Genomic DNA, 19,070 nt, shown 5'->3' with positions numbered 1-19,070 from the left:
AAGCATGATGCAGCTTGATGGGCAGGTGTCACCATTTTGAACAATTGGTAGCAAGCTCCTCCCAGTCATCAATCTCAATGCTGCCTCACTTCAAAGAGAGTTTCAGAGTGTCTTTGAAGTGTTTTCTTTGTCCTCCCCTGAAATGCTGGACATTTGAGAGTTGAGAAAACAGGACCTGGCAGGGGAGACCATTTTCAACAATGCGGACACATATCCAGTCCATCGAAAATTGGTTTTGCAGGAGTTTGCCTGAATGCTTGTGGAGCTGCTTCAAGAAGAACACTAGCATTTGTTCAACGGTCCTCCCATTGAATCTGGAGGATGCAGCGGAGGCACTGCTGATGGAATTTTTCTAGTGCTCTTATGTGTCGCTGATACATTGTCCAGGTCTCACTGCAATATAGGAGTGCGGTGACAACAATTGCTCTGTACACTAGGACTTTTGTTGACTTGTAGAGGTCTTTGTTGTCAAACACTCGCTGCCATAGTTTGTAGAAGGCTGAGCTGGTGCAGCTGATCCAGTATTGGATCTCCTCGTCAATGATGGCCTTTTGAGAGATGTGGCTGCCAAGATAAGGGAAGTGTTAAACATATTCCAAAGACTCTCCTTCAACATATATGGGAGGTAGAATATTTGACTGATCAGGTGTGTGTTAATATATGAGTTTTGTCTTGGCAACATTCAAGGACAGGCCAAGTCTCTTGTATGCAGAATTGAAAAGATTGAGAATGGCTTGCAAATCTGGTGCAGAGTGGGCAACAACGCTGAGAAAGCTCAGTGTTCATCTCATTGAAGTATTCAAGATCCTAAAGATGTCAGTCTTGGCTCAGTGGTAGCAACCACGCCAGAGTCAGAAGGTCATGGTTGCAAACCCCATTCCAGAAAGTTAAGCACATAACTTAGGCTGACTCTTCAGTACAATATTGAGGGCGTGCTGCACTGTCAGAGGTGCCTCCTTCAGATAAGCGATTAAACCAAGCCCTATTCTGCATTCTCAGCTGGACATAAAAATCCCGTGGCACTATTTGAAGAAGACAAGGACAATATTTATCCAACAAGTGATATCACCAAAATAGATTATCAGGTTACTTACCTTATTACTGTTATTGGGAACTTGCTGTGTGTGAATTGACTACCGTGTTTTCTTAAATCACAACAGTAACTACACTTCACAGTACTTCATTGCCTGAGAGTGCAACATAAACAGAGTGTAAAAGGATATTGGAGAGAGAGGGGGAGGATCCAGTTGTTGTAATCCACATTGGAACGAACACAAGGAAGAGTAGGCAAGAAATCCTTTTGGAGAGGACCAGAAACTAGCAGCTAAATTAAAGAATAGGCCCTCAACGGTTAAAATCTCCGATTACCCAAATCACATGCAATAGGGATAAGCAGATTAGGGAAGTGAAGACGTGGCTGAAAGAGTGGTGTGGGAAAGAGGGGTTCCATTTCATAGGACCCTGGCCCCAGCACGAGGACAGGAAGGAACTATACCATTGGAATTGGGTCCACCTGAACTGGGCTAGGACCAGGGTCCTAGTAGACAGCACAAATAGGACAGTCATGAGGACTTTAAGCTAGTAAATGGGCGGAAGGGCTTACACGGACAAGATAGTATAAATAATAGTTTGAAAACAAACAAAAGGGAAGAATGTAGAGTAACATGAAGAAATTGTGCTTTAGGCACTACAGTGCTATGACCAGGTGAGGAAGGTGTCCAGGGGTCTTTTGCTGTCTTCACCTGGTCTTATTGTAACAGGGTTTTACTTTTAAACACACTGTTTTGCGCTCCCCCTTTGTGAATCCTTGTTCACAGCTTTCCAATTATAAGGCAAAGAAATGAGCATAAACAGGCTTTCTTAGGTTTAAAGAAGCAAAGTGAAATTTATTAAACCTTAAACTTAAACTCTAATTCGGTAGACGCCTACAGATATACGATGCATCCAAGCTAACATGCACACGCGATATACACATGCAAACAGGGACAGAAAATAGGAAAATATAGTAAAGAGAGGTTTGAGGCAATATCAGAAGAGTTTCTTGTTTACTGTGCTACGAGCTCACTTGATTATAGGTAGTCTTGCTGTTCGTCAGGGCCCAGTGTTCTTTTTCAACCTTGTTGATGTAGGAGACTTTTCTCTCTTTGAGGTTCACGTGTTTTCACAAGATTCAGTTCCGTGGGAAAGGGATGGAGGCAGGCAGGACTAGACAGGAGGTTCTGTTCCAACCGGAGCACATGGCTTTCTCAGTTCAAATCCTCTGTTGGAAGTTCAAATTCAAAACCTCCAACAGTCAGTCATGTGACCAAAAGCTGGTCTGACCACTTCTTCTGTGTCTTGGGGAAGCAACGACTGGGTCCCCATTGTTCCAACAGTGTCTGTTACTATTCAAATGTCTTTCCAGTCAGGGGCTTTCAATTTTAAGTTTTAACGTTCATGTGGCGAAATCATGTGTGCCTCAGCCTTGGCAGGTGGGGGTGTTTGCCTGACAATAAGGAACAAATTAGATGAATTGCAGGTGCAAATTCATTTGGAGAGTATGACTTGATAGCCATTACTGAGATATGTCTGCAAGATGGTTAGGACTGTGAACTAAATATACCAGGTAATAACGGCTACAGGAAAGATGAGAAAATTGTAGAGAGGGAGGAGCAGCCATAGTGCTTAAGAATATCATTTCAATGATAAAAGAGGATATAACAAGTAAGCAGGCAGTGGAGACTCTATGGGCAGAATTAAGAAATAAAAAAGGATCTAAGACGAGTGGTTTTGTGTATAGGTTCTGTTGGCAGCTGGAAAGTGGTAAATTGCATAAATTCAGAGGTTAGACAAGCATGTTGTAAAGGCAGACTGATTTTTATGGGGGATTTCAACTTACATATAGATCACAGATGCCAGATTTTAGCCAATTAGATTCACTCCACATGATAAAGAAACAGTTGAGTGCACTGGATACAGCAAATTATATGGGCTATAACAACATCCTGGCTGTGGTCTGAAGACTCCAGAACTAGCTGTGCTTCTAGCTAAGCTATTCCATTACAGCTACCTGACAATGTGGAAAACTGCCCAGTTATGTCCTGCCCACAAAAAGCTGGACAGATCTCATCCAGCCCAATTCGCGCCCCAGCAACCTACTCTCATTCTTCAGCAAAGTAATGAATGGAAGGTGTTGCTGGCAATGCTATCAAACAGCACTTACCAATAATCTGCTCAACGATGCTGTTTGGGGGTTCTGCCAGGACCATGTGGCTCCAGACCTCACTACAGCCTTGGTCCAAACACAAAGAAAAGAGCTGAATTCTGGAGGTGAGGTGTAAGTGATGCCCTTGACATTACGGCAACATTTGACCGAGTGTGGCATCAAGGAGCCCTAGTAGAATTGAAATAAATGGGAATTGGGGGAAAACTCTTCACTGGTTAAAGTCATACCTAGCACAAAGGAAGATAGATTGTTGGAGGACAATCATCTCAGCCCCAGGACATTAGAGTCATAGAGTCATACAGCACTGAAACAGGCCCTTCGGCTCAGCGAGTTTGTGCTGACCAACAACCACCCATCTATACCAATCCTACATTAATCCCATATTCCCTACCATTCTCCTACCACCTACCTACACGGGCAATTTACAATGGCCTATTTACCTATCAACCTGCAAGTCTTTGGCTGTGGGAGGAAACCGGAGCACCTGGCGGAAACCCACGCAGTCACAGGGAGAACTTGCAAACTCCACACAGGCAGTACCCAGAACCGAACCCGGGTCACTGGAGCTGTGAGGCTGCGGTGATAACTACTGCGCCGCCACATTGCTGCAGGAGTTCCTCAGGGCAGTATCCTAGACTCAACCATCTTCAGCTGCTTTATCACTGACCTTCCCTCCATCATCAGGCCAGAAGTGGTGATGTTCGCTGATAATTGCAGTCTTCAGTTCCATTTGCAACTCCTCAGATAATGAAGCCGTTCACGCCCACATACAGCAAAACCTGGTCAATATTCTGGAGGGCCTGATAAGTAGAATTAATATGTGTGTCACACAAGTGCTGGGCAATGACCATCTCCAACAAGCGAGAGTCTAATCACCTCCCCTTGATATTCAACACAATTACCATCATTGAATCCCCACCATCAACATCCTGGGAGCTCACCATTGACCTGAAACCTAACTGGAGCAGTTATATAATTACTGTGGTTACAAGAGAAAGTCAGAGGCTGGGCATTCTGTGGCGAGTAACTCAATTCCTGACTCCCAAACCTTTCCACCCACCATCTACAAGGCACAAGTCAGAAGTGTGATGGAGTACTCTCCACTTACCTGAATGAGTGTAGCTCCAACAACACTCAAAAATCTTGACACCATCCAGGACAAAGCAGCCTGCTTGACTGGCACCCATTCACCACCTTAAAAATTCACTCCCTCCACCACTGGTGCACGTGGCTGCAGTGTTTACCATCCATAAGATACACTGCGACAACTCAGGAAGGCTTGTTCAACAGTACCTTCCAGACCCACGATCTCCACCACCTAAAACAAGGGCAGGAGACGCATGGGAACACAACCACCTGCAAGTTCCCCTCCAAGTCACACACCATCCTGACTTGGAAATATACTGCCATTCCTTTATTGTCAGTGAGTGAAAATCCTGAACTCACTACCTGACAACACTGAGTATGCATACGCCACACGGACTGCAGCGATTCAAGGTGACTTACCACTTTTTCAAGGGCAATTAGGCATGGGCAATATGTGCTGGCCTTGTTAGCAATGCCCACATCACATGAACAAAAAAAAATCAGACCAGCACATACTAGAAAGATAGTGAATTCCTTGAGTGTGTTCAGGATAGTTTTTTTTAAAAGAACATTACAGCGCAGTACAGGCCCTTCGGCCCTCGATGTTGCGCCGATCATCTGACCTACACTATTCCATTTTCATCCATATGTCTATCCAATGACCACTTAAATGCCCTTAAAGTTGGCGAGTCTACTACTGTTGCAGGCAGGGCGTTCCACGCCCCTACTACTCTCTGCGTAAAGAAACTACCTCTGACATCTGTCCTATATCTTTCACCCCTCAACTTAAAGCTATGTCCCCTCGTGTTTGCCATCATCATCCGAGGAAAAAGACTCTCACTATCCACCCTATCTAACCCTCTGATTATCTTGTATGTCTCTATTAAGTCACCTCTCCTCCTCCTTCTCTCCAACGAAAACAACCCCAAGTCCCTCAGCCTTTCCTCGTAAGACCTTCCTTCCATACCAGGCAACATCCTAGTACATCTCCTCTGCACCCTTTCCAAAGCTTCCACATCCTTCCTATAATGCGGTGACCAGAACTGCACGCAATACTCAAGGTGCGGCCTCACCAGAGTTTTGTACAGCTGCATCATGACCTCGTGGCTCCGAAACTCGATCCCCCTACTAATAAAAGCTAACACACCATATGCCTTCTTAACAGCCCTATTAACCTGGGTAGCAACTTTCAGGGATTTATGTACCTGGACACCAAGATCTCTCTGCTCATCTACACTACCAAGAATCTTCCCATTAGCCCAGTACTCTGCATTGCTGTTGCTCCTTCCAAAGTGAATCACCTCACACTTCTCCGCATTAAACTCCATTTGCCATCTCTCAGCCCAGCTCTGCAGCCTATCTATGTCCCTCTGTACCCTACAACACCCTTCGACACTATCCACAACTCCACCGACCTTCGTGTCATCCGCAAATTTACTAACCCACCCTTCTACACCCTCATCCAGGTCATTTATAAAAATGACAAACAGCAGTGGCCCCAAAACAGAACCTTGCGGTACACCACTAGTAACTAAACTCCAGGATGAACATTTGCCATCAACCACCACCCTCTGTCTTCTTTCAGCTAGCCAATTTCTGATCCAAAGCTCTAAAGCACCTTCAACCCCATACTTCCGTATTTTCTGCAATAGCCTACCGTGGGGAACCTTATCAAACGCCTTACTGAAATCCATATACACCACATCCACGGCTTTACCCTCATCCACCTGTTTGGTCACCTTCTCGAAAAACTCAATAAGGTTTGTGAGGCACGACCTACCTTTCACAAAACCGTGCTGACTATCGCAAATGAACTTATTCTTTTCAAGATGATTATAAATCCTATCTCTTATAACCCTTTCCAACATTTTACCCACAACCAAAGTAAGGCTCACAGGTCTATAATTACCAGGGCTGTCTCTATTCCCCTTCTTGAACAAGGGGACAACATTTGCTATCCTCCAGTCCTCCGGCACTACTCCTGTCGACAATGACGACATAAAGATCAACAACAACGGCTCTGCAATATCCTCCCTGGCTTCCCAGAGAATCCTAGGATAAATCCCATCTGGCCCAGGGGACTTATCTATTTTCACTCTTTCCAAAATTGCTAACACCTCCTCCTTGTGAATCTCAATCCCATCTAGCCTAGTAGGCTGTATCTCAGTAATCTCCTCGGCAACATTTTCTTTCTCTACTGTAAATACTGACGAAAAATATTCATTTAACGCTTCCCCTATCTCCTCTGATTCCGCACACAACTTCCCACTACTATCCTTGATTGGCCCTGTTCTAACTCTTATCATTCTTTTATTCCTGATATACCTATAGAAAGCCTTAGGGTTTTCTTTGATCCTATCCGCCAATGACTTCTCGTGTCCTCTCCTTGCTCTTCTTAGCCCTCCCTTTAGATCCTTCCTGGCTAGCTTGTAACTCTCAAGCGCCCTAACTGAGCCTTCACGTCTCATCCTAACATAAGCCGCCCTCTTCCTCTTGACAAGCGCTTCAACTTCTTGAGTAAACCACGGCTCCCTCGCTCGACAACTTCCTCCCTGCCTGACAGGTACATACTTATCAAGGACACGCATTAGCTGCTCCTTGAATAAGCTCCACATTTCGTTTGTGCCCATCCCCTGCAGTTTCCTTCCCCATCCTACACATCCTAAATCTTGCCTAATCGCATCATAATTTCCTTTCCCCCAGCTATAATTCTTGCCCTGCGGTATATACCTGTCCCTGCCCATCGCTAAGGTAAACCTAACCGAATTGTGATCACTATCGCCAAAGTGCTCACCTACATCTAAATCGAACACCTGTCCGGGTTCATTACCCAGTACCAAATCCAATGTGGCATCGCCCCTGGTTGGCCTGTCCACATACTGTGTCAGAAAACCCTCCTGCACACACTGGACAAAAACAGACCCATCTAAAGTACTCGAACTATAGTATTTCCAGTCAATATTTGGAAAGTTAAAGTCCCCCATAACCACCACCCTGTTACTCTCGCTCCTGTCGAGAATCATCTTCGCTATCCTTTCCTCTACATCTCTGGAACTATTCGGAGGTCTATAGAAAACTCCCAACAGGGTGACCTCTCCTCTCCTGTTTCTAACCTCGGCCCATACTACCTCAGTAGACGAGTCCTCAAACGTCCTTTCTGCCGCTGTAATACTTTCCTTGATTAACAATGCCACACCCCCCCCCCCCTCTTTTACCCTCTTCTCTGTTCTTACTGAAACATCTAAATCCCGGAACCTGCAACATCCATTCCTGCCCCTGCTCTACCCATGTCTCCGAAATGGCCACAACATCAGGATCCCAGGTACCAACCCATGCTGCAAGCTCACCCACCTTATTCCGGATGCTCCTGGCGTTGAAGTAGACACACTTTAAACCAAGTTCTTGCTTGCCAGTGCCCTCTTGCGTCCCTGTAACCTTATCCCCTACCTCACTACTCTCAACAGCCTGTACACTGGAACTACAATTTAGGTTCCCATTCCCCTGCTGATTTAGTTTAAACCCCCCCGAAGAGCACTAACAAATCTCCCCCCCCAGGATATTGGTACCCCTCTGGTTCAGGTGAAGACCATCCTGTTTGTAGAGGTCCCACCTACCCCAGAAAGAGCCCCAATTATCCAGGAAACCAAAACCCTCCCTCCTACACCATCCCTGCAGCCACGTGTTCAACTCCTCTCTCTCCCTATTCCTCTCTTCGCTAGCACGTGGCACGGGCAACAACCCAGAGATAACAACTCTGGTTGTTCTCGCTCTAAGCTTCCACCCTAGCTCCCTGAATTTCTGCCTTAAATCCCCATCTCTCTTCCTACCTATGTCGTTGGTGCCTATGTGGACCACGACTTGGGGGTGCTCCCCGTCCCCCTTAAGGATCCCAAAAACACGATCAGAGACATCACGTACCCTGACACCAACCGTGAGTCTCTCTCGTTCCCACAGAACCTCCTATCTGTTCCCCTAACTATGGAGTCCCCAATGACTAATGCTCTGCTCCTCTTCCCCTTTCCCTTCTGAGCAACAGGGACAGACTCTGTGCCAGAGACCTGCACCCCATTGCTTACCCCTGGTAAGTCGTCCCCCCCAACAGTATCCAAAACGGTATACCTGTTGTTGAGGGAAACGGCCACAGGAGATGCCTGCACTGCCTGCTGGTTCCCTTTCCTTCCCCTGACGGTAACCCATCTACCTACTTCTTTTACCTGAGGTGTGACTGCCTCCCTATAACTCCTGTCAATAATCCCCTCCGCCTCCCGAATGATCCGAAGTTCATCCAGCTCCAGCTCCAGTTCCCTAACGCGGTCTGCGAGGAGCTGGAGTTGGGTGCACTTCCCGCAGATGCAGTCAGCAGGGACACTCTTGGCGACCCCTACCTCCCACGTTCTGCAGGAGGAACATACAACTGCCTTTACCTCCATTCCCACTATTCTAGACTCCCAACAAATCTACTGAAAAACCAAACGAAAAAAAAAGTCAAAACTTGTTCGCTTAGCAATCCGACGGACTGAACTTTTTAAATAAAAAGCTTACCTTATCAACACACCAGAGTCCTTTTTTTTTTGGTTAGAGGAGGAGGGTGGGTGTGAGACACTACACGTGTAGTGTCTCGGGTACTGCCACTGCCCAAATAAATAGTTTTCCCTTACCCAGCAGTCCCCTGGTCCTCCGAAACAAAAGGGGATTAACTTGTAACTTACTGAAATTGACCGCTCAGCTGTAAGTCCGCTCCGCACCTCGTTCTGTCAAAGCTGCTCCTCGCAAAAAGAAAAAGATTTTAAAACTGCCCAAATAAATAGTTTTCCCTTACCCAGCAGTCCCCTGGTCCTCCGAAACAAAAGGGGATTAACTTGTAACTTACTGAAATTGACCGCTCAGCTGTAAGTCCGCTCCACACCTCGTTCTGTCAAAGCTGCTCCTCGCAAAAAGAAAAAGATTTTAAAACTGCCCAAATAAATAGTTTTCCCTTACCCAGCAGTCCCCTGGTCCTCCGAAACAAAAGGGGATTAACTTGTAACTTACTGAAATTGACCGCTCAGCTGTAAGTCCGCTCCGCACCTCGTTCTGTCAAAGTGAAATTGACCGCTCAGCTGTAAGTCCGCTCCGCACCTCGTTCTGTCAAAGTGAAATTGACCGCTCAGCTGTAAGTCCGCTCCGCACCTCGTTCTGTCAAAGCTGCTCCTCGCAAAAAAAAGCAACAAGTCCTAAAACCAACAAGGAGGCGGGCCATATTATACTTTGTGTTTTGGCCAGATGAGAAAGGGGTCTAGGGTTCCCTCTCAGCCTTCATCTGGTCTTACTTTAACAGGGTTTAATTTTAAACACACTGTTTGTTTAACTCCCCTTTAGTGAATCCTTGTTCACTAACTTCCAATTTTAAGGCAAAGAAACTAGCCAAACAGGTTTTCCTAGGTTTAAATAAAAAAGGTTGAACTTTATTAAACAACTCTAATTTGGTTAACGCCTATGGATACACGACACACCCACGCTAGCATGCATACGTGATAGACACATGCAGATGGAGACAGAAAAGAGCAGAAGGAATAAAGTGGAAAAGTTTGCGGCAATATCTGAAGTTGGTTTAGGTCACTGTTCTTCGAACTCGCTGTGAAGACCTTGATTGTAGGTAGGTCTTGCTTTTTGTTGGGGCCTAGTATTCTTCTTAAATCTTGTTCGATGTAGAACACTTTTCTCTCTTGCAGTTCATGTATCCTCAGTGGGTCCAGAGGCTTGTGAGAAAGAGATGGGAGCAGACAGGAGAGGCCTTCTCACTCAAGGAGCAAGCAGTCTGAGTTCAAACTCTGTACAACTCAGAAAAAAAAGTTGCCAAGCAGTTAGCCATGTGACTAGCTGGTCTGACCACGTCTGTTTGTGGATTCTCTTGTCTTAGCTGACTCTGGAATGTCTCTTCTTACACACAATACCTGCTCAAAGTATTAATGAAATCCATCTTACACTATCCTAAAAACATTCCAGAACTGAATGTCTTCTAAAACAAAGGAAGTATGAAGTAGCCACGTCCTGGGCCACTGTGCGATCGCCATGGGTAAGAAACCAGAGTGTCTCCTAACAGGAGGTGAGAGGTGACACAGCTTTACCTTAAAACAAAGACAGCCAGAGACAGAAAGAGAGACTGAACCAGAAGGTGAAGCTACTTGTAACAGCTGGCATTCCAGAAAGCCAGAAAGCACCTACCCTGAACAAAAAATGACATCGACATAATACAGCAAAGAGAGAGCCGAAAGTGAGTGACCCACCATCTTCAACAGAACCTTCAATCAAGAGAGAAATCTACAATCATCTCAGGCCTGCAACTATCTGGAACTTGAGTCTCAAGAGAATTCAACAGGTTTATTGTAACCCTTCTCCACCACAAAAACCCACTTAACTTTCCCTTTTCTGTTTCTTCTTGTGTGTGTGTGCGAGTGAATGCATGAGTGAATGACTCTTAATTGCCTCCTCCCCGTGGCGGACAAGCTCCTACCAGAATCACAATGTGGATTCTGTCCATCCAGAGGCACAGTCGACATGATCTACACAGCAAGACAACTTCAAGAAAAATGTAGGGAGCAGCAGCAACCTTTATACATGGCCTTCTTTGACCTCACAAAGGCCTTCGACTCTTCTCATATCTTGGGAGCCTCAAGAACGCAGAGCAGGAATAGGCAATTCAGCCCCTCGAGCCTGCTCCACCATTCAATATGATCATGGCTGATCTCATCTCGGCTTCAACTCCACTTTCCTGCCCGTTCTCCATAACCCTTCAACCCTTTACTAATTAAAAATCTGTCTATCTCCTCCTTAAATTTACTCAATGCCCAGCAGCCACCTCAATCTGGGGTAGTGAATTCCACAATGTCGACGATGAAACTCAGCATCGCCTCCAGTATGCCAGCGCAGCCTTCGGTCTCTGAGGAAAAGAGTGTTTGACGACAAAGACCTCAAACCTGGCAACCGGGAGGGATTATGGAACATCCTCCTCAAATTTGGCTGCCCGGAGAAATTTGTCACCATCCTCTGCCTGCTGCACGACGACATGTCAGCTGTAATCCCTTGCCAATGGATCTGCCACTGACCCAATCAGTGCAAATTGGAGTCAAGCAAGGCTATGTCATCGCACCAATGCTCTTTTCCATCTTCCTCGCCACAACACTCCACCTCATCTCCTTGAAGCTCCCTGCAGGAGTAGATCTACTTTACAGGACAAGTAGGAAACTATTTAACCTATGTTACCGCCAGTCCAGGTCAAAGGCCACTCCAACCTCTGTCATTGAACTGCAGTATGCTGATGACACATGTGTATGCACACACTCAGAGGCTGAGCTTCAAACCCTCATCGATGCATTCACGGAGGTATATGAAAGAACGGGCCTTAAGCGAAACATCCAGAGAACAATGATCCTCTACCAGCCTGCTCCCACAGTGCAACACTGTCCCCCAACTATCAAGATCCATGGCAAACCACTGAACAATGTGGATCACTTCTCATATCTTGGGAGCTTCCTCTAAACATGGGCAGATATCGATGATGAAACTCAGCATCGCCTCCAGTATGCCAGCCTAGCCTTCAGTTGTCTGAAGAAAAGAGTGTTTGACGACCAAAACCTCAAACCTGGCACCAAGCTCATGGTCTACAGGGCTGCAGTGTTACCTGCCCTCCTGTATGCGTTGGAAACATGGACACTGTACAGCAGACATCTCAAAGAGATACCACCAGCGGTGCCTCTGCAAGATCCTGCAAATTCAGTGGCAAGACAGGCGCTCCAATATCAGTGTCCTCTCTCAGGCCAAAATCCCCAGTATCGAACACTGGTCATGGCTAGTCAGTTACGTTGAGCGGGCCACATCATCTGCATGCCTGACACAAGACTCCCAAAACAAGCTTTTTACTCCGAGCTCCGTCACGGCAAGATGCTACCAGGAGGGCAGAGGAAACGCAACATTGTCCTTAAAGCATCCCTGAAAAAATGTGCCATCTCCACTGATTCATTGAAATCTCTTGCCCGAGACCGCCCAAAATGGAGAAGAAACATCCGCGATGGTACCAGCCAGTTCGAGCAACGTTGACATGCCCAGGCAGCGGTCAACTGCAAGCAGCAGAAGCAGCATTTGGAAATTCGAGGATCCCATTCACTCGCCTCACCTGCGGCAGAGTGTGCGGATCCAGAATTGGACTATTCAGTCCACAACCCTGGCATGGAAGAAAGTCATCTTGTTCCCGAGGGACTGCCTAAGAAGAATTGCAACAATTTCGGGATAAGGCATATAAACAATTGACTTTCTGTTTTTTAAAACCTACAAGAAAAGCTGTCATTATCTGCTTATTTGAAAAATAAAACACCAAGTGGTTAAACTCTTAATACAAATACACTTGCTGCGGTCAGGTGGGGAATTCAACAGTGTGAATCCCCCACGTCACACCACGTGGCCGTAACATTAAGGATAGAGTGACTTAAAACCTTGAAAATTTTCAGCTGATCAGAGACAGTCAGCATAGACTTGAAAAGGGTAGGTCATGCTTGGCGAACCAGGTTGAATTTTCTGAAGAGGTGACTAAAGTAGTGGATAGGTGTATGTCTATATGGACTTAGAGACAATGCATATAGTCCCTCATAAAGAAACGGTTAGCTAAAGTTGAAGCTCATGGAATTGAAGGCAAATTATTTACTTGGTTAGGAAATTGGTTAAGTGGCAGGAGACAGAGAGCAAGCAGGCTGCGATTAATAATTTTCTGCAAGGATCTGTGTTGGGGCCTCAACTATTCACTATGTTTATTAACAACTTAGATGATGAGATATAAATCCACATATCCAATGACAGAAAGAGAGACAGCAGTGTAAACAGTGCTGTAGAAGCATTACACTACAAAGAGGTATTGACAGATTAAGTGAATGGGCAAAAACTGTGGCAAATGGATTTCAATCTAGGCAAATCCGAGGTCATCCAATTCGGGCCTAAAAAGGGTAGAAAAGAGTACTTTCTAAACGGTGAAAAGCTAGAAACAGTGGCAGTCCAAAGCAATTTGGGGTTCTCGGTACATAGATTATTAAAATGTCATGAACAGGTACAGAAAATAATCAAAAGGCAAAAAGAACACTGGTTTTTATTTCTAGAGGAATAGAATACAAGGAGGTAGAAGTTGTGCTTCAGCTACACAAAGAAATTCCTGGTTAGACCACACCTGGAGTACTGTGAGCTTAGACCACACATTCGGAAGGATATGTTAGCCATGGAGGGAATGCAGTGTAGATTTATCAGCATGACACTGATTGCCAAGGGTTTTAAAACATGAAGAGATTACACAAACAAGCGTTGTATCCCTTGGAATTTAGAAGGTTAAGGGTGATTTGTTCAAAGTTTTTAAGATAGTAAGGGGAGCAGATGGGATAGATAGAAATAAACTATTTTAATGATTTGGGAGTCTAGGACTGCGGGGTCCAGGACTGGGGGGAATAGCCTAAAAATTAGAGACAGACCATCAGGAATAAAATTAGGAAACACTTCTACATAAAAATGGCGGTAGAAGTTTGGAACTCTCTTCCTCAATTATTATTTTAAATCTGAGATTGATAGACTTTTGTTAAAATACGGTGTTAAGGGAGATGGGCCAAGGCAGATATATAGAGTTAAATTCCAGATCAGCCACGATCTCATTGAATGGCAGAACAAGTTCGAAGGGCTAATGGCCTACTTCTGTTCCTATGACCCTAAATACTTTGGGGTATCTTGAGGTTGTGAAAAGCACTATACAAATGAAAGTTATTTCTTTTATTTAAAGGTATAGACAGGATAAACATCAATAACGTTTGACATAGTCACAGATTCTGCAAAACAGCTTTAATCTTAACCTTGGAAGAGGGAGTGAGAGAAGAACTTAGATTTAACTGCTTTAATCAAAGCATCCTGAATGAATGGAATGAAGTGCCAAGCAAGGTAGTAAAGACCGATTGTCGTCAGTGCATTCAAGAGAGTGGTATAACGACAACAACTTACATTTATGCTAGCTTTAACATAGTAAAATGCCCCAAGGTGCTTTTCAGAGGTGTAATCAGATGAAATTGGTTGATGTGCCAAGAGGAAGATATTAGGAGGCAGCCAAAAACTTTGTCCAAAAGGTGGGTTTTACAGAAAGCCCTGAAGGAGAGGTATAAGGAGGGAATTCCCGACCATGGAGCCCAGATGACTGAAGGGCCACCCATTGTGAGGCAAAGGGAAGGGGGAGATTCACTAGGCTTGAGTCATAGGAATGGAGAATTTTGGGACACATCGGGTTGAAGGAGGTTACAGAGATTGGGGGGGGTGGTAAGAAAATGAAGGGGTTTAAACACAACAACAACTTGTATTTATGTCGCACCTTTAACATAGTAAAATGTCCCAAGGCATTTCAGACTGTTACAAAACAAAATTTGACACCAAGCCACATCAGGAGATATTACAGCCGATGACCCCAAAACTTGGTCTAAGAGGTAGGTTTTAAGGAGCATCTTAGAAGAGGAAAAAGATGAAGACAGGCAGAGAGGTTTAGGGAGGGAATTCCAAATCTTAGGGTCTAAGAGGTTGAAGGCATAGCTACCAACCATGAAACAATTAAAATCAGGGATGCTCAACAGGCCAGAACTGGAGGAGTGCAGAGAACTCGAGAGTTATAGGATTGGAGGAGATGACAAAGATAGAGAGCCTGCAAGGCCTTGGAGGGATCTGAAAATGAGAATTTTAAAATTGCAGCATTGCTTAACCCTGGTAGTGAGCATGGAGTGATGGATGAATGGAACTCAGTGTGATCCTTGCAGCAGAGCTTTTGATGTGCAGAAATTTACAGAACATAAAGGATGGGAGGATAGCCAGAAAAGCACTCAAATAGTTGATTCTGAAGGTGACAGCAATGGATAAGAAAGTGAGCCAGGCAATATTACTGAGGTAAAATAAAAGCAAAATATGGCAATGCTGAAAATCTGAAATAAAAACAAGAAATGCTGGAAATACTCCACAGATCTGGCAGCGTCTGTGGAGAGAGAAGCAGAATTAATGTTCCAGGTCAGTGACCCTTCATCAGAACTGAAGTTACTGAGGTAATTTGTGTGATGGAGAGGATATGGGTCAGAAGCTCAGCTCTGGGGGGCGGGGAAATAGACAATGAAGTTGCAAACTGTTTGGTTCAACTTGAATCATTGGGCAGGGATAGGATGGAATTTACAGCAATAGTATGAGTTTGTAACCTCCTAGCCTAGAATATTCCTTACTTTTCCATCACCACCAAGCCAAATGTGTATAGAAGGGCATGCACCAGTTGTGCCTGAAAATTATGTTCAAACCTGGTAAAACTACAACAGAGGATTGCATGTACGTTAAACATTGAAAATAGCATGCTATCTATAGACAGAGCTAAGTCATCCTACAACCAAAGCAGAGGTTGGGCAGGAGGACAATTTTAATGAGGAAGATGGTGGGGGAATTAAGGGAGAGATAAGTGAGGAGGTTATTAAAGGGGAGTTGAGAGCAGTAGTAGAGAGGCTTATTTGAACTGAGGACTTGAAGGAATGGGGATGGTAGAGGCTGAAATAGTATCTCAATTCGAGCACTGTACCACCACCTCAATGGTCTAAGCATGGAGCATGGCTGTGATGTAAAGTCAGATGGAGTGACCTTGCTGAGAGGGCTTAAATGGCATGAGTTGAACCAGGTGTCACTCAGAAATGTTGAAATAATCCTGCAGCAGAAGGTTGTGGACAGGAAGAGCCTCATTTGCAAACAAGCAAAACATTTTGCTGGGTGAAGTGGAGAATGGCCAGAGAATTATTGAATATGGTATGCTCAAGGAAGATTAGAGGGGTGAGAATTCAGAAAGGTAATTGACCAGATACATTTACTCTGTTTCTCTCTCCACAGATGACAACTGACCTGCTGAGTATTTCCAGCATTTTCTGTTTTAGAGTCATAGAGATACAGCACTGAAACAAGCCCTTCGGCCCACCGAGTCTGTGCCAATCAACAACCACCCATTTATACTAATCCTACATTAATCCCATATTCCCTACCACATCCCCACCATTCTCCTACCACCTACCTACACTAAGGGCAATTTACAATGGCCAACTTACCTATCAACCTGCAAGCCTTTGGCTGAAGGAGGAAACCTGAGCACCCGGCAGAAACCCACACGGTCACAGGGAGAACTTGCAAACTCCACACAGGCAGTACCCAGAACCGAACCCTGGTCGCTGGAGCTGTGAGGCTGCGATGCTAACCAATGCACCGCTGTGCCACCCTTTTTAGGGGGGGGGGATGAATTTGGGGGTTACATTCCAAAGTTTGACTTTGGGAAGTGAGATGGGTGAGGGGTGGCACTAAAAGGAGAAATGACACAGATCAGATGGTTCTGTATACAGATCACAGCAAGTGCCTCAGTTAGAGGATACTGAACTTGAGGAACAAAGAGGCAGCAGTCTAAGGGGACAAATGTGCATGATGGTAGAGAAAGGATCTTAGATGAGTGGGCAGCATGTAAAAGAAAAACTACAGCAGCTTTTTTAGTTGGGACCTTTTGGAAGCAAAGAAAGCAGGGAGGAAATGAAAGGTGGAAAGAGAATAGAGAGTGGGATGCTTGGCCAAAGTTCGGGTGTCAGAGGAATGGGAAGCCTATTTAAGGGAACCGACAAAACAGTGGATGACATTTCTGGTCCGCATGGTACATGTTCGGTTAGGCAGTGGGAATCCAGAGTTATGCCTGCAAATGCGACCAGATTCTGGCTAGTTATGGGAAGTCAAATTAACTTCTCAAGTTAAAAAAAGATCAGATAGACTGTATAAACATTTTTTAAAATTAGCTACAATTAGGTGTTTTGAGAAAGAAAACATTACATTTTGATCCTCATCTTTTGTAAACTCCTATTCAACAGTACGTTACTGATGTATATATCAGACTAGTAATTGGATGCCGAGCAATGCCGCTCCCAATAATTTTTTACTTTATACTTCTGACGAAACTTAAGAAACAAAGTTACGACAGCCTGCACTCGTATCACTAAATCAACCATGTGAGCAATTACTTTTCTCAAGACGCCGTTTTCAATAGAAACATAAATTCAACAGTATCTAACCCAGTTGTGTAACCTAGGCGTTTTGTAATATTTAAAACACTTTTGCAGTTTGCATAGCCTTTCTAAATATCTGTTCCGACGGACGTAAACATCACCTAATTTTTTAAAAAATCGACATTATTTTTTTGAGCACGAGATGATTACTGATGTACTGTGAAGGAGGCAGGGCTTCGGCCATGGCTAGTGCCTCCTTGCCGCGGATTTACTGAACGGCCGCTGCGGACAGTTGCCCGTGAGCAGCCTCGCGCGCCGTCAACAGCCGCACCGCAGACCCAGCGCGAGCCGCTCGCTCCGGCTCCGTTTGTTTTTCTTCACGTGAGGCCGAATGGTACGGTCCGCGCTGCAGCCAATCAGCGTGTCCCAAGGAGGGGAAAACTCTCCGGGAAATAATGGAAAGCGGGCGCCATGATGATTGTTTGCTTTTAGAACGGGCTCTCTGGGTTTATAGGCGAAGGGAAGAAAGGTCTAGAACTTTTGTTATGTGTTCGCAGGTACAAAAAAATGTTTTCTCACTTCAAACCTCATGGTTTAAGGTTTCATTAATTTCCTGCTTTGCTTAAGTCAAAAGGTAATTAGTGTAACGTGTAAACATACGAGCTTCGAAACCGAGCGAGGTTTTTACCATTTGAATTTAGAACTTCCAACTTAAGTTTTTTTTAAAAATTACCTAGCTATTTTTTCAACCTCTTCGGCTTCATTCGTTCTATTTGAGTTCTGTTTCTATAAAAGTCATTAGAGTCTCGGTTGAACGGAAAAGTAAGTCACTTCTTTTATGTAGTCAACGCGAGGCCTACACGTTGTTAGTAGTAGGGGGAGCTTTTATTTGAACGACAGAGCGACCTAGCTTTGTGGCGGAAGTGTGCGAGTCTGGTTTGATTGACAACTGAGCGCGCCACTCAAAGGCAAACTGTTCACCAATGTGGCATACGGCGGGTTTTTGTCAGCCAATGGCTGCAGTTTAGGGGCGGAACATCCGCGATGAAGGTAGGTTGATTTAGAACGTAGTTCTTTGCGCCCCGGTTTGATAATGGTAAATACTAGTGATACGTGATTTGGGGGCACTTAATCGGTCTGCAAATTACTGTATCTACTCTTTTGTATGGTATAGTATTTCACCAATTTAGTTGGTAAGTGAATGTAGATACAGCATCTGGGAAAAGAGGGGATTGAACTGATGCATTTAGGGGAAGAGTAATAGTTTTGTATTTGTAATTCTCAAGTATTTCAACTCCACCACATTTTTATGATTTATATCCATTTTCTCATGAAATGAACAACCAGTTAAGTTCTTAAAACTACGTGTTTAGTTCATAGACGCGAACTTCGAATGAAATGACCTATTAAAGTAGATAACGTGGACAAAAAAACTTGTACTGTAATGTTATATTTTAATTGCAATTCAAAATACACTGACGGCGAATGCAAGAAGTCCCAACGACCAGTGTTTATTTACTACATGCGATTGCTACAATTGAATGTCCTTTAAGCCACCCTGTGGGATGTGAATAGTAGGTGAAAATAACACAATTTCAACATTAAGAGTTGTAGTATACAGGAAGTAGTTTCCGTACTGAAGTGGACAGGGACTTCTCTTTTCGTTTTGTACATTTATTCTCTGAACCTGCTTTATTGACTGAGCATTTCGGTGAAATAATTTTCTACATATGTTCATA

The 19,070-nt window shown here is 44.6% G+C and overlaps 1 protein-coding gene and 1 long non-coding RNA gene across 9 annotated transcripts in view; one reads left to right on the top strand and one right to left on the bottom strand.

The window, feature by feature from the left end:
* Positions 1 to 18,262, bottom strand: part of LOC137375907 (uncharacterized) — a 77,615-nt gene extending 59,353 nt beyond the window's left edge. For 2 of the 4 annotated variants that reach the window (XR_010976090.1, XR_010976089.1), the window contains exons 1-3: positions 18,065 to 18,262; positions 9,323 to 9,504; positions 3,873 to 4,005 (exon numbers count right to left, since the gene is read on the bottom strand). This is a non-coding gene — a long non-coding RNA (uncharacterized lncRNA). Of the gene's footprint in view, positions 1 to 3,872; positions 4,006 to 9,322; positions 9,505 to 17,492; positions 17,738 to 18,064 lie in introns of those variants that run through there. The other 2 variants (XR_010976091.1, XR_010976092.1) reach the window with 2 other exon arrangements.
* The window catches only part of LOC137375906 (CCR4-NOT transcription complex subunit 6), an 86,997-nt gene continuing 85,549 nt past the window's right edge, over positions 17,623 to 19,070 (top strand). Inside the window, exon 1 of one of the 5 annotated variants that reach the window (XM_068043573.1) lies at positions 17,623 to 17,725. The gene's annotated coding sequence lies outside the window, so the exon portion shown is untranslated. The other 4 variants (XM_068043569.1, XM_068043574.1, XM_068043572.1 and 1 more) reach the window with 4 other exon arrangements.

The sequence above is a fragment of the Heterodontus francisci genome, chromosome 12, assembly GCF_036365525.1.
Source record: "Heterodontus francisci isolate sHetFra1 chromosome 12, sHetFra1.hap1, whole genome shotgun sequence".
NCBI classification, from domain to species: Eukaryota; Metazoa; Chordata; class Chondrichthyes; order Heterodontiformes; family Heterodontidae; genus Heterodontus; species Heterodontus francisci.
Note: the sequence above shows the minus strand (reverse complement) of the source record. Positions and strands in the feature narration are given on the sequence as shown.